Source organism: Microtus ochrogaster, unplaced genomic scaffold, assembly GCF_000317375.1.
Source record: "Microtus ochrogaster isolate Prairie Vole_2 unplaced genomic scaffold, MicOch1.0 UNK1, whole genome shotgun sequence".
In the NCBI taxonomy this organism is placed as follows: domain Eukaryota; kingdom Metazoa; phylum Chordata; class Mammalia; order Rodentia; family Cricetidae; genus Microtus; species Microtus ochrogaster.
This window is the reverse complement of record NW_004949099.1, coordinates 29,277,707-29,289,189: the sequence shown is the minus strand read 5'-3', so window position 1 is coordinate 29,289,189 and position 11,483 is coordinate 29,277,707.

Here is an 11,483-nt window from a genome sequence, read left to right as displayed (position 1 = left end):
TAATAATATATAAGTGTATTTAAGATCTCTTGGGTTTTTTAAATCTCAGAACGCTATGAAGGTGAACACCTTCATAAAGTGACCACTTTAGTGTTAATCATTCGGACAATTTCCTTTTTTAAAAACTGTGGTGGTGGGGGGGTGCACAAGCTCACATGTGAATGGAGAGGCGTTGACTCCTCTGGAGCTGGTGGTTGATGCCTGGAACCGAACACAGGTCCTCTGGACAAACACTAACTGTTCCTAACCACTGAACTTTCTCTCCAGCCCTCTATTTTTTCTCTATTTCTTAAAACTTGTTCACTGGATTTCTTAAATTCTTTAGCAGTATTTCTTGTACTGGCGACCTCACACACAGGATGGGGAGAACTTGGGATTCTCTTGTTTTAAGTTAGAGAGAATGTGGAGGCTCCTTGTCCCAGGAGCCCCATGTGCACGTGATGGACAGTTCCTTTCCTCTCAGTTCTCTCTGTCATGATCCATCCCAAAGGTGTGGTGTCCAGGACGCCAGAGGCCCTTCCTTTTATCCTCTTCCAATCTTATTGATTGAAAATCTTAGTCTATGTCTGGCTCTCTTTGGGAGGCACTGACTCCTGGGATTTCATAATTGTGCTTCTTGCTCAGGACATTCCTCCACTCTTAGCATCTTTATTTGTTGGCGGATATGAAATTCTTTATTCTGGTAGAAAAAGCTCTCACCGGTGCTTTCCAGCGAGCGCTTGTGAGGGTGACACTATGGAGAAAGTTCAGAGCCTGAGTCAACAGATTCATGGCCTCCACTCTCAAGCCCTAAAACTGTAAGACACAGGTCAGGCCCATGGGACTCTGAAGACCACTGGAGAGATGGTCTTTCTCTGCTAGCCGTGGAAAGACCCCATTCCTATGCCTGTCATGAAGTGGCCAGGTTGATTCTGCTCAGCAACCTACACCCAGAGGGAAGTATGTACATATGCAGTATGTATGTAGGAAGTATGTGGCCAACTTCCTGCTCACTCAGGAGTTCCAAGCTATTTGTTCTCATTTGGTTTTGGTTTTGTGTTGATGAAACTTTCGAGAAGGTGTTGCTGTGTAGCCCTGACTGGCCCTGAACTCATTGCTGTTCTCCTGAGGCCTATACCACCCCTTGTGACATTTTAATATATTATTGAGATATGATTTCCATAATCTAAAATGCAAATGTCATACATTCAAGATTCATTCACCAAGTTTTGGCTTATTTACAAAATTGCGTCATTATCAGCATAACCTAATTTTAGAACACTTGTACCACCCTACAGAGAAACTTCCTCCTCGGGGACAGTCATTCTCGTCAGTCCTAGGTTCATTGCCCATCTTCTTTCAGCCTGGGTAGAGCTTCCGATTCTAGACATTTCGCACGAATGGAATCATACGATATGAAGTCCTGTGTGATCGCTTTCTTTCACTTAGCATACTGTTGTCAAGGCCCACCTGGGCTGTAGCTTGTATTATTTCCATCCTTTGTCTGTTTATTTGAGACAGTGTCTCTTTATGCAGCCCAGGCTAGCCTTGAACTTGTAATCCTCCTGCCTCCAGCCTTTTGCAGGATAGAATTAGAGGCATGGCTGACAGCATTTAATTTTCTTTATTATAAACTAATATCCCATTATATGACAGGAAATGTTTGTTTATCTGTCTATTGCTCTAGGCTGTTGCTACTTTTCTTCTATGTGCATGTGTATGTGCAGTTGCAAGTAGAGACCAGACCTCAATTGCTCTCCACCTTAGCTTTTTTAAATTTGTTTATTTTATTGTACGTGTATGTATGTGTACCACATGCATGCGTGAGTCTGCAAATGTCAGAAAAGAGCACCCGATTCTCTAGAACTGCAATTATGGGCAACTGTGAGCTACCATATGGATTCTGGGACTGAGTCTGGGTCCTCTGCAAAAGCAGTAACAGCTGAGCCATCTCTTGAGTCCTTCATCTTGTTTTTTTGAGACAGGGCCTCTCCCTGGACCTGGAGCTCCTTGTTTCGACTATCTGGCAGTAAGACTCTGGAAGCCTCCCTGTCTCTGTCTTCCCAATACAGAATTACTATCCTGCGCACCCCTCCACTTTCCCTTGCTTTTTATGTAGGCTCTGGGGATCAAACTTTCAAAGCAAACACTTATTAACTGATCCATAGCTCCAGCCCCGCTCCTACTACGGGGTACTATGAACCATGCTGCTATAACCAGTGGTAGACAATGCTGTTTGTGTGTGTTTTCATTTCATTTCATGGATATGGTAACAATATGTTTTAAAGGAATTTAGACATTGCCTGTAGGAATGTCTAATAGCATTGTGTTTTTCCACCAGCAATGCATGAGGGGCCTGATTTCTCCACATTTTTGTTAGCACTTATTAAAAAGTTTAGCTTATCTAATAGGTAGAAATGGCATCTTACTGCTTTGATTTGCATTTCCTAAATGACTAATCACATTAAACATCTTTTCGCATCATCGCTGGTCATTTGTGTACCTTCCTGAAGAAAAGGTTATTCAAATACTTTGCTCATTTTAAAATCACTTTGTTTTTGTATGGAACAGCTATTTACATCTTATGCATACAAATCCTTTTTCAGATATATAATTTGCAAATATTTTCTCCCATCTATAAGCTGCCTTGTTGGTTATTCTGTTTGTTTGTTTGTTTTTAGCCAAGAACTTGCTATGTGGCCCAAGCCAGCCTCCAACTGCAAATCTTCTGCTTCAGCTTCCAGCGCTCTCTGTTGTGCACCTCTATGCCTAGCTCTTCCTTTGACATAAAGGTACAAGATTTAAATTTTTTTATCTATTTTAACTTTAATTTTGTTTCATTTTGGTGTCATATTAAAGATAAATTCAATGCTATAAATATTATTTGGTTTAATTCTAAGCTAGGTTCTTAAATGTAGATCTGTACTCCATTCTGAGATAAATTTTGTATATGGTGTGACGTTGGGGACAATCAACTCTTAGTGAGGGAAATTCCTATAATTCACCAACAGCCATGAAGGGGAAATTCCACCACAGAGAATTCATAAATGGAGCAAAAGTTTAGAGTTGATCTGAACTTTTTCTAAACAATTTGTCTCCTGGATCAAAACGTCTGTTATTTTCAGTGTCTGTGGCTAGTAAAACCTACAAATACAAGTGAGTCAACAATAGACAAGAAGTAGTCTAAGCGTTCAAACCTGCGGCCTTGCCATTAGTGGCTTGTGAAATCAATTTAGCAGTTTAAAGCCCATACTTTTCAAATCAAATAAAAAGAACAGACTAGAAAACATACTCTCAGAACGCGGATCCCATGTGAAAGAAAGTGTGACTTTGGCATTCTTAGATGCGTGTGTTTACGTGTACCAGGAGTTGGTATAACATAGATTTTGTAAGCACAGATGACATTTTTAAAAGGTGGGAAAACACTGTATATACTTTCAGGATTCTCCTGTTCCACAAACATTTATTGAACGTGGATCTTGTGCCAGGTCCTCTACTAAGTGCAGGGGATAAAATGATAAGCAGGGCACGCTCGCCACACTGTGTGACAAGCAGGGCAGTGCACACTCGCCACACTGTGTGACAAGCAGGGCAGGGCATGGTCGCCACACTGTGTGACAAGCAGGGCAGGGCATGGTCTCCACACTGTGTGACAAGCAGGGCATGGTCGCCACACTGTGTGACAAGCAGGTCAAGGTCGCCACACTGTGTGTGGTAAGTAGTGCACAATCACCACACTGTGTGGTAGGCAGTGCATGGTTGCCACACTGTGTGGCAGGCAGGACACGGTTGCCATACTATGGGGTAGACAGCATATGATCACCACACTGTGTGCTAAGCAGCGTGTGGTCACCACACTGTGTGGTAGGCAGTGCATGGTGGCCACACTGTGTGGTAAGCAGCATGTGGTTACCACACTGTGTGGTAGGCAGGACATGATCGCCACACTGTGTGGTAGGCAGGACATGATCACCACACTGTGTGGTAGGCAGGACATGATCGTCACACTGTGTGGTAGGCAGGACATGATCGCCACACTGTGTGGTAGGCAGCATGTGGTTGACACACTGTAAGACTGTTTTTTATGGAGTTTCTAGAGACAAGGGCTTGTGCCTGATTCAGTTTTCCCAACACAAGAATTTCCTCCAAATATTGGTGCTGATTCCCCATAACATTCAAAAAGGTGTCTAGGTTTCTGTTTGTTTGTTTCTTTCTTTTGATGTTTATTACATATTAACTTTTGTCTACAGGGTGGCACTTGTCCCCAGGTCAACACTCGCATACCGTTTGTATGCCGCTGGGAAGGGAGCCCAGTTGAGGAGTGAGCGATGACTGTAAGTGACTTGATTTCCATCACTTCAACTGTATTTTAACTGTGTAGTCCCCAAGAATTTAAAAATAGTATCACATTACTTTTTACAGGGGGGCATTTAAAATAACAAAATTATTTTTCTCTCTTTTCCAAGAGTCCTGTAAAATGGCTTTGGCATTAGTGATGATATTTCACTGTGAGGGGGGCATCTTTCCAGAGAGCATTGCTCTGTTCTTTACAGTTGCTGGACACAACCCTGATATTTGTCCCTTCTCTCTATCCCAGGCAACCATGATCAATCTCCAGGGAGACTTAGAAGGATCTTCACTCAAAATTAAAGATCAAAACCATTTCAACATGATCAGCAAGTCACACACACACACACACACACACACACTTCCACAGACATGTCTACCATTTGAGTAATTCTCAACACGTTTCCACATGAGATTTTTCCCTGCAGCTTCCCAATTTTACTCTGAATTTTATCAGGGTCCTTTTCCTCCTTTATTAATGAGTTCTGTTAAAAGCTCTCATGTCCCAAAGGCAAGCTTGGAACTTTTCTTCTGCATTCAGAGTTTGTGATCTTTTTGTCATTTCTGCTTAGCTCAGCATTATATTTTTGTTTTGAGTGGTTATTTATAAATAATTAAAAAAAACCTGGAACATTTTAATTGAAGAATCTTTAAGTTCGGCTGGCTTATTTAGCTCTTCAGTAGTAGGGCACTTGCCTAGCAGTTACAGGGCCTGGGTTTGGTCAGGGACTGAATTAAAAAAGAAAAAGAAAAGAAAAGAAAACAAAACAAAACAAAAGTCCCATTAGTCAGGAGTGTTGTCAACTTGCTGGTCGAAATGGCTCCCACCTGTTATCCGGACCTCAAGAGACTGAGGCAGGAGGGCTTTAGTTTGGGGCTACCAGGATATACATTGCCCCCCCCCCCATCTCAAAACAAAGCAAAACTAACACACAAGCAAAAATACATGAAGAATATAACTATCTCAACTTAGAGCTTCTAGGAGCAAGCTGAAGGCATTCAGACCACTTCTTCAGAAACACTCCAGACAGTAAAGCCATATGCCTTCTACTCGTTCAGTGGCTGAAACATTAGTTTCCATTTCTCAGGATTTGTAAACACCTATGATATCATTAAGGAAACTTAAGGAAATTCCATTTGGTGATTTGAACTGCTTTGAGTTAGACTAGATTTTAAGCTTCTAATAGTTTGAAAGCATGGTGGACAGTTGGATAACACTTTAGGTTTCCAGGAGATTTATAAGGAGGGCCTCTTGCCCAGCCTTCTTATTTCCTCTGCTTTCCCTTATCCACGGACCCCCATGGTGGTGCATCAGATTGGTTTCTCAGGACTCTGGGGTAGGACAAGTGGTAAGTAAAGTCTAAAAAGAAAAGTCTTGGTTTTGGGAACAGCTGGCCATCGGCCCTTCCGTCATGTGGTGTCCCTGTCCCTGTGTTCTCCTGCCCCCAGGCTCTGCTGTCTACTGTCCATCTGCTCACACCTGCACTTCCAGCACACAGGAGGCGGTCTACGGCAGGGTGTGCTACACACGAGACCTGATCTTGAAACAAACATACAAGATCCAGCCCCTCCACTCTGTATATATTGCTGAAGTCAGCACAAGAATTTTAAATGCCTGATCTTTATTTTTGCTCATTGTGACCCTACTTCATCTTCTTGAAGCTTAGTCTTCTCACTTATACAATAGAATCATAATATATTTTCAAAATTCCGCCAGTGAGAAGACATGAGAATATGCCACGTCTAGGCTCCCAGCAGGATCTCAAACACTGTTATTCATCAAGCGTGCAAAAGCATTGCGAATCTCTTTCTGATAGTTACTCATGAATTTCAGAGCACCATGTAATGGCTTTCATATGCTGTTTCCCTCCTAGCTTCCCCTCTACAGTACAGATTCTACAAGGGCATTCTACTTCTGTATCTCTTTCTGATAAATGCAAAACAAGTCCCATCTGATGCATAAAAAAAAGCTACAAATTCAAGATTTCCTTACGGAAATGGTTTTCTAGTATAAGTGTGTGTGTATGTGTGTGTGTGTGTGTGTGTGTGTGTGAGAGAGAGAGAGAGAGAGAGAGAGAGAGAGAGAAAGAGAGAAAGAATTTAAATCCTTGATCTTATAATAAAAAATAAATACATATGTATATTTTTCTAATATATATTTTTAAAAGAAATATATTTATAATACATTATCTATAAATATAAAATACAAAATACTAGTATGGGCTGGAGAGATGGTTCAGAAGATAAAAGTTCTTACAGAGGACCAGGGTTTAGGCACCCATATCAGGCAGCTTCCAAATATCTGTAGCTTCAGTTGTAGGGAATCCAGTGCTCTCTTCTGGTCTCCTTGGGTACTACATACACATAGTGCACATAAAACTCCCTTATGAGTGCAGATGTATGCACATGCACATACATACACATAAATATGAATAGATGATTTTTATGAAAATTCAAAGCATGCATAAACACAGGCAGAATATCAATGAATTCCATGTCAATCTTGCTTTATTAAAACTCTCATCCTTGCCGTGCTGTGGTGGCACACACCTTAATCCCAGCACTCAGGAGGCAGAGGCAGGTGGATCTCTGTGAGTTCGAGGCCAGCCTGGGCTACAAGAGCTAGTTCCAGAACAGGCTCCAAAACTACAGAGAAACCCTGTCTTGGGGGGGAAAAACCCTCTCATCCTCATTCTTCCTCAAATATAATTCTGAAGCAAATGCCAGATGATGAATTTCATCACGAGACTTCCAACCTGACTCAAAATTTTGCTCTTTGTTTTAAAAGTTGAGAAGTTCAGGGTGGGTGGTGTACACCTTTAAACCCAGCACACAGGGGCTGAGGTAAATGGATCTCTTTAAGTTTGAGGACAGCTCTGTCTGCTAAAATGAAAGAATGGAAGAAAGAAGGGAGGGAGGGGCAAATAAAGGAAAATATTGAGAAGCATCCCCTTTTTTTCTGGAAGATCCTGGGTTTATCATTTTGTCTAGTAAAATAGTAAAGAGCTAGTGTCTATTGCCAGCATGTTGCGAACTGTGCTCATTACCTTGAATACTGCTACGTGTGTGCTGTCTTCCAGATGACGTAGAGATGCGGACATGCTTCTACCTGGAGTGCAGTGCTCTCGTTCATGTTATTTGGGGGGTTGTACTGGAGAGGTCTCTCTTCCTTATTGAAATGTAAGTATCTAGAGAGCAGAAATCAAACTTGATTCATCTTTTTATACCCAGACCCACTGTATCTACTGTGACTCCGACCCAATAAGTGGGTAATCTATGGCAGATTCTGAGTGTTAAGCATGTAAATCTGAACCTGGTAGGGAGTTGAGGCCAAGACTTGACACCTTATACCCCTATTTTATTAATATAGAAATAAAGTCAAATTTTTTAAAATAGTAGTAAACTTCATCACTTACAGAAGTGTTATGCTTTGAGGCCCTGTCCCTAGCAGAGGAGATATTGGCAGCTGATTGTTTCTGGGGAGAGTCACTCTCTCTCTTCTGGGTACAAAGTCACTGGTAGATTGCCCAAGCCCTGGCGGATGCCCCCACACCTGTGCACCTATGGGCAATATTAATTAGATTTAGTGGGTTATTATCAGCAATTGTAAGAAGGGAGGGGCAGGCATGGTGGCACACGCCTCTAATTCCAGAATTTAGGAGGCAAAGTCAGGAAGATCTCTCTGAGTTCAAGGGCAATCAGGGTTATATGGAGAAACTCTGTCTCAGATTAATGATGATGATGGATGATGATAACAACAATGATAATAATAAGACATGAGTGCGGAAGAAAAATAGGGTGAGGATGCTAGGGGAGTTGGAGAGAGTTGTGGTGGATGAATATGGTCAAAATATGTTATACACATGTAGGAAGTTTTCAAAGAATTAAAAAAAATCTTAAAAAGTCATAAGCTTTATCCTTCTTATTTATTAAACTGATGGTGTTTGTGAAAACCCGTTCCCAGGCTCAGCCTCTGATCTGGACCTTACTTAGGTAACCATGAACCTCTGTTTTTAGAGATATTTCTTCTTAAGAACATTTAGACCCAACTGTCCACTTTGCTCTTGAGGGAAGCCTGACCTCAGTTGTGCACAGTTTCAGACCTGGTCTTTCTCAGGGTGTGGCTTCAGAATCCTGTCCCCCACCTCTTTCCAGGAGAGGTTCCCTTCCGCCTGCACTTGGGTGCCTGCTTCTTGCACCAGAAGCTGAGGCGTGTGAGTCAAGTGACTTCCACAATTCTTGCTGCCCCGGCAACCATTGGAATGACTTCCCTTCCAGTCTTCGAGGTGCCAGCCCTGGCATCCACACCCAAAGCAGCATTTTCCATACATTTAGGATGTGGAATTTGGAATTCGTTTCTGGGGTGTGATGATTTGGCACAGGCTGGAGCTCTGTTTTGCATTTTGCTGGATTTTTTGATGTTCGGGGGACGAGTAGGTTCGTCATGCCTCACATTTACATATTTAGACAGATTTGTAAAGTAGTATGGCATGAGGGAGGGGAGGGGGAGGAAGGATGCACTGGGTGGGGGATACTTCATTGACAAAACATTCTGGCAGTGTCTTTTCTTGCATAGATAAATTTTTCTCTTCCCAAAGTATTTTTCTGGTATTAGGCTCTTATAAAATCCACTTATAATCTTAGTAAAATTGCTTTTACAGTCTCCTAATGCAGATAAATAAATAGACTTGCTTATCTTTTATAAAAATCTATTTGTATATTTTTATGTATACTGCATGCCTTCATGAATTTATATGCACCATGTGTATACAGGTACCTTTGGATGTCAGAGGTCACAGAAACTTCCCAATGAAAGAGAGCCTGTGTGTGAGTTCTCACGGCAGCATTAGAAGCATCGCAGAGTGTTGGCTATGGATAATCACCATGGATGTCTATCAGCAGGCGGGCAGATAAACAGAGGCAGCTAACTCGTGACATACAAGTCATTATTTGGTCAGAAAAGGGAGGTGGCAGTGGTAAAGCACTATCCCAGCATGCTTAGGGCCCCAGGTTCCTACATCCTCCATCATGGAATGAAGTACCAACGGTGCTGAAATATGGATGATGCCCCAAACAAGCTAAGAGTAAAAAGCCAGATACAAAAACCTTGAGAGCATAAGATTCCTTTTATAGTGCAGTGGCTACAACAGGCAGACTCAGAGATGGAAGTAGAGGAGCGGCTCCTGGGTTTAGGGGGAGGAAACTGAATGGCAGATAACAGAGAGTGTCTTTGAGGGTGATGGAATACTCTAGAACAGTGGTTTTCAACCTGTGGGACGTGACCCTTGGGGGTCGAATGACCCTTTCACAAGGGTTGCCTGAGACAATTAGAAAACACAGATACTTATATTATGATTTATAACCATAGCAAAATTACAGTTATGAAATAGCAATGAAAATAATTTTATGGTTGAGAGTCACCACATCATGAAGAATGGTATTAAAGGGTCACAGCATTAGGAAGGGTGAGAGCCACTCTCTAGAATGAGACAGTAACAGTTTATATGAAAGCTGCTTAAGTCATGCATTTAGCCTGGGCATGGTGGATCATAGCCTTAGGGAGTCTAAGACAGTAGGACTGTGAAATCAAGGCTAGCCTCGTCTACATAGTAAGATAAAATAAAAATGCTTACTAGCGAACTAAAAGGATGGTTTCATTAGACATGATTCATATCACATCAGGAATCTATTTAAACAACAATGTTGAGAAACAGCATGTCTCTGCACCCTCCCTCTCCTTACCAGGCAGAAGCTCACTTGTTTCTTCGTTAGCCTTCTCCACCTGCCTGCCATGTTTCCAGCCTGTACTAGGTAGGTTGTGATTTTGTCAGAAAGTAACCAACCGAGTACACAATGGAGCTGAAATCCAAGACCCTTTTCATCCTCCTGAAAGAAGGGACTCCCTCTCTTTGGTTCACAGAGAGTGTCCAGCAGTGACCTTGGTCTTTTCATGAGCATTCAGGGCTGGGAGGGTCTTCAATCCTGAATCTGAAATCAGGGCCTTCATATGACTGTGATCAGCATCACGATATACACTCTAAGTCCTCCTCCTGAGTGGAGCGCCCCTTAACCTTCTTTTAGCAAACTGGGTTGAAAATCATCTGGCTAGTCTTTGTTTTTCTTTTGAGACAGAGTCCCCATAGACCAGGTCCCAAGCTCACAGAGATCTGCCTGCCAATGTGTCCTAAGGACTGGGATTAAAGGTCACTGCCCGGCTGTCTGATTCAACAGGCTTCTGGTTTGCATGTTCAGCTCCTTCACACTGACTTTCTCTTCTGTTCAGAAGGCCTTCAGGAACTCACACTGTGGCCCCTCTAAGCCAGATCCAGGCTCGGAACTGACATATGCTGAGACCCAGAGGTCACTGCTCTGGAGGCCACTCTGAAAATATCCATCCCTCTGTCGATTTCGAAAGAGCTCAAATAATTGTATTTTCTACACAAAATCGAATCAATGGCTCAGCATACATTTATTAAATTACTATTACGTTCAAAGTTACACTCTCTTCCAAACAGAAAGAGCCTGAAATCCTAGTACTGGACATATCGAGTGCTTGTGGTCCTGGAAGTCGGCAATGTTTGTTGGTGAATAAATATGAATAAATGGAGACCAATGTTATTTAGTTGCAGTGCCTAAAGATTATAATAGCCGATGTCCACTGAACTTCCTAGGTTCTTAACTCACCTGACATTGGAGAAGAGAAATTTTGTGAAGGAAAAAAAAAAAAACGTGGTGTAGTTTGGACCACTGAAATAAATCTAAGAATCCTGGCATGTCAGCAACTGTTTGGCTTAGTGTTAACTGTAGCTTTTTTTGTTGTTGTTGTTGTTGTTGTTGTTGTTTTCGAGACAGGGTTTCTCTGTAGCTTGGTACCTGTCCCAGAACTAGCTCTTGTAGACCAGACTGGCCTCGAACTCCCAGAGATCCGCCTGCCTCTGCCTCCCGAGTGCTGGGATTAAAGACGGGTGCCACCACCGCCCGGCAACTGTAGTGTTTTGAACTGATAGTTTTCTTCAGTAATTCTTGCTATTTGACTCACTCGCTTGCGACATATTACTCCAGAACCATTGACATTTAAGATTCTAAAAAATTTAACAACCAAGCATCAGGGTTTTGAAAATATGGCTGAACATCCAATGTTTAGTGTTCTGTTTTGT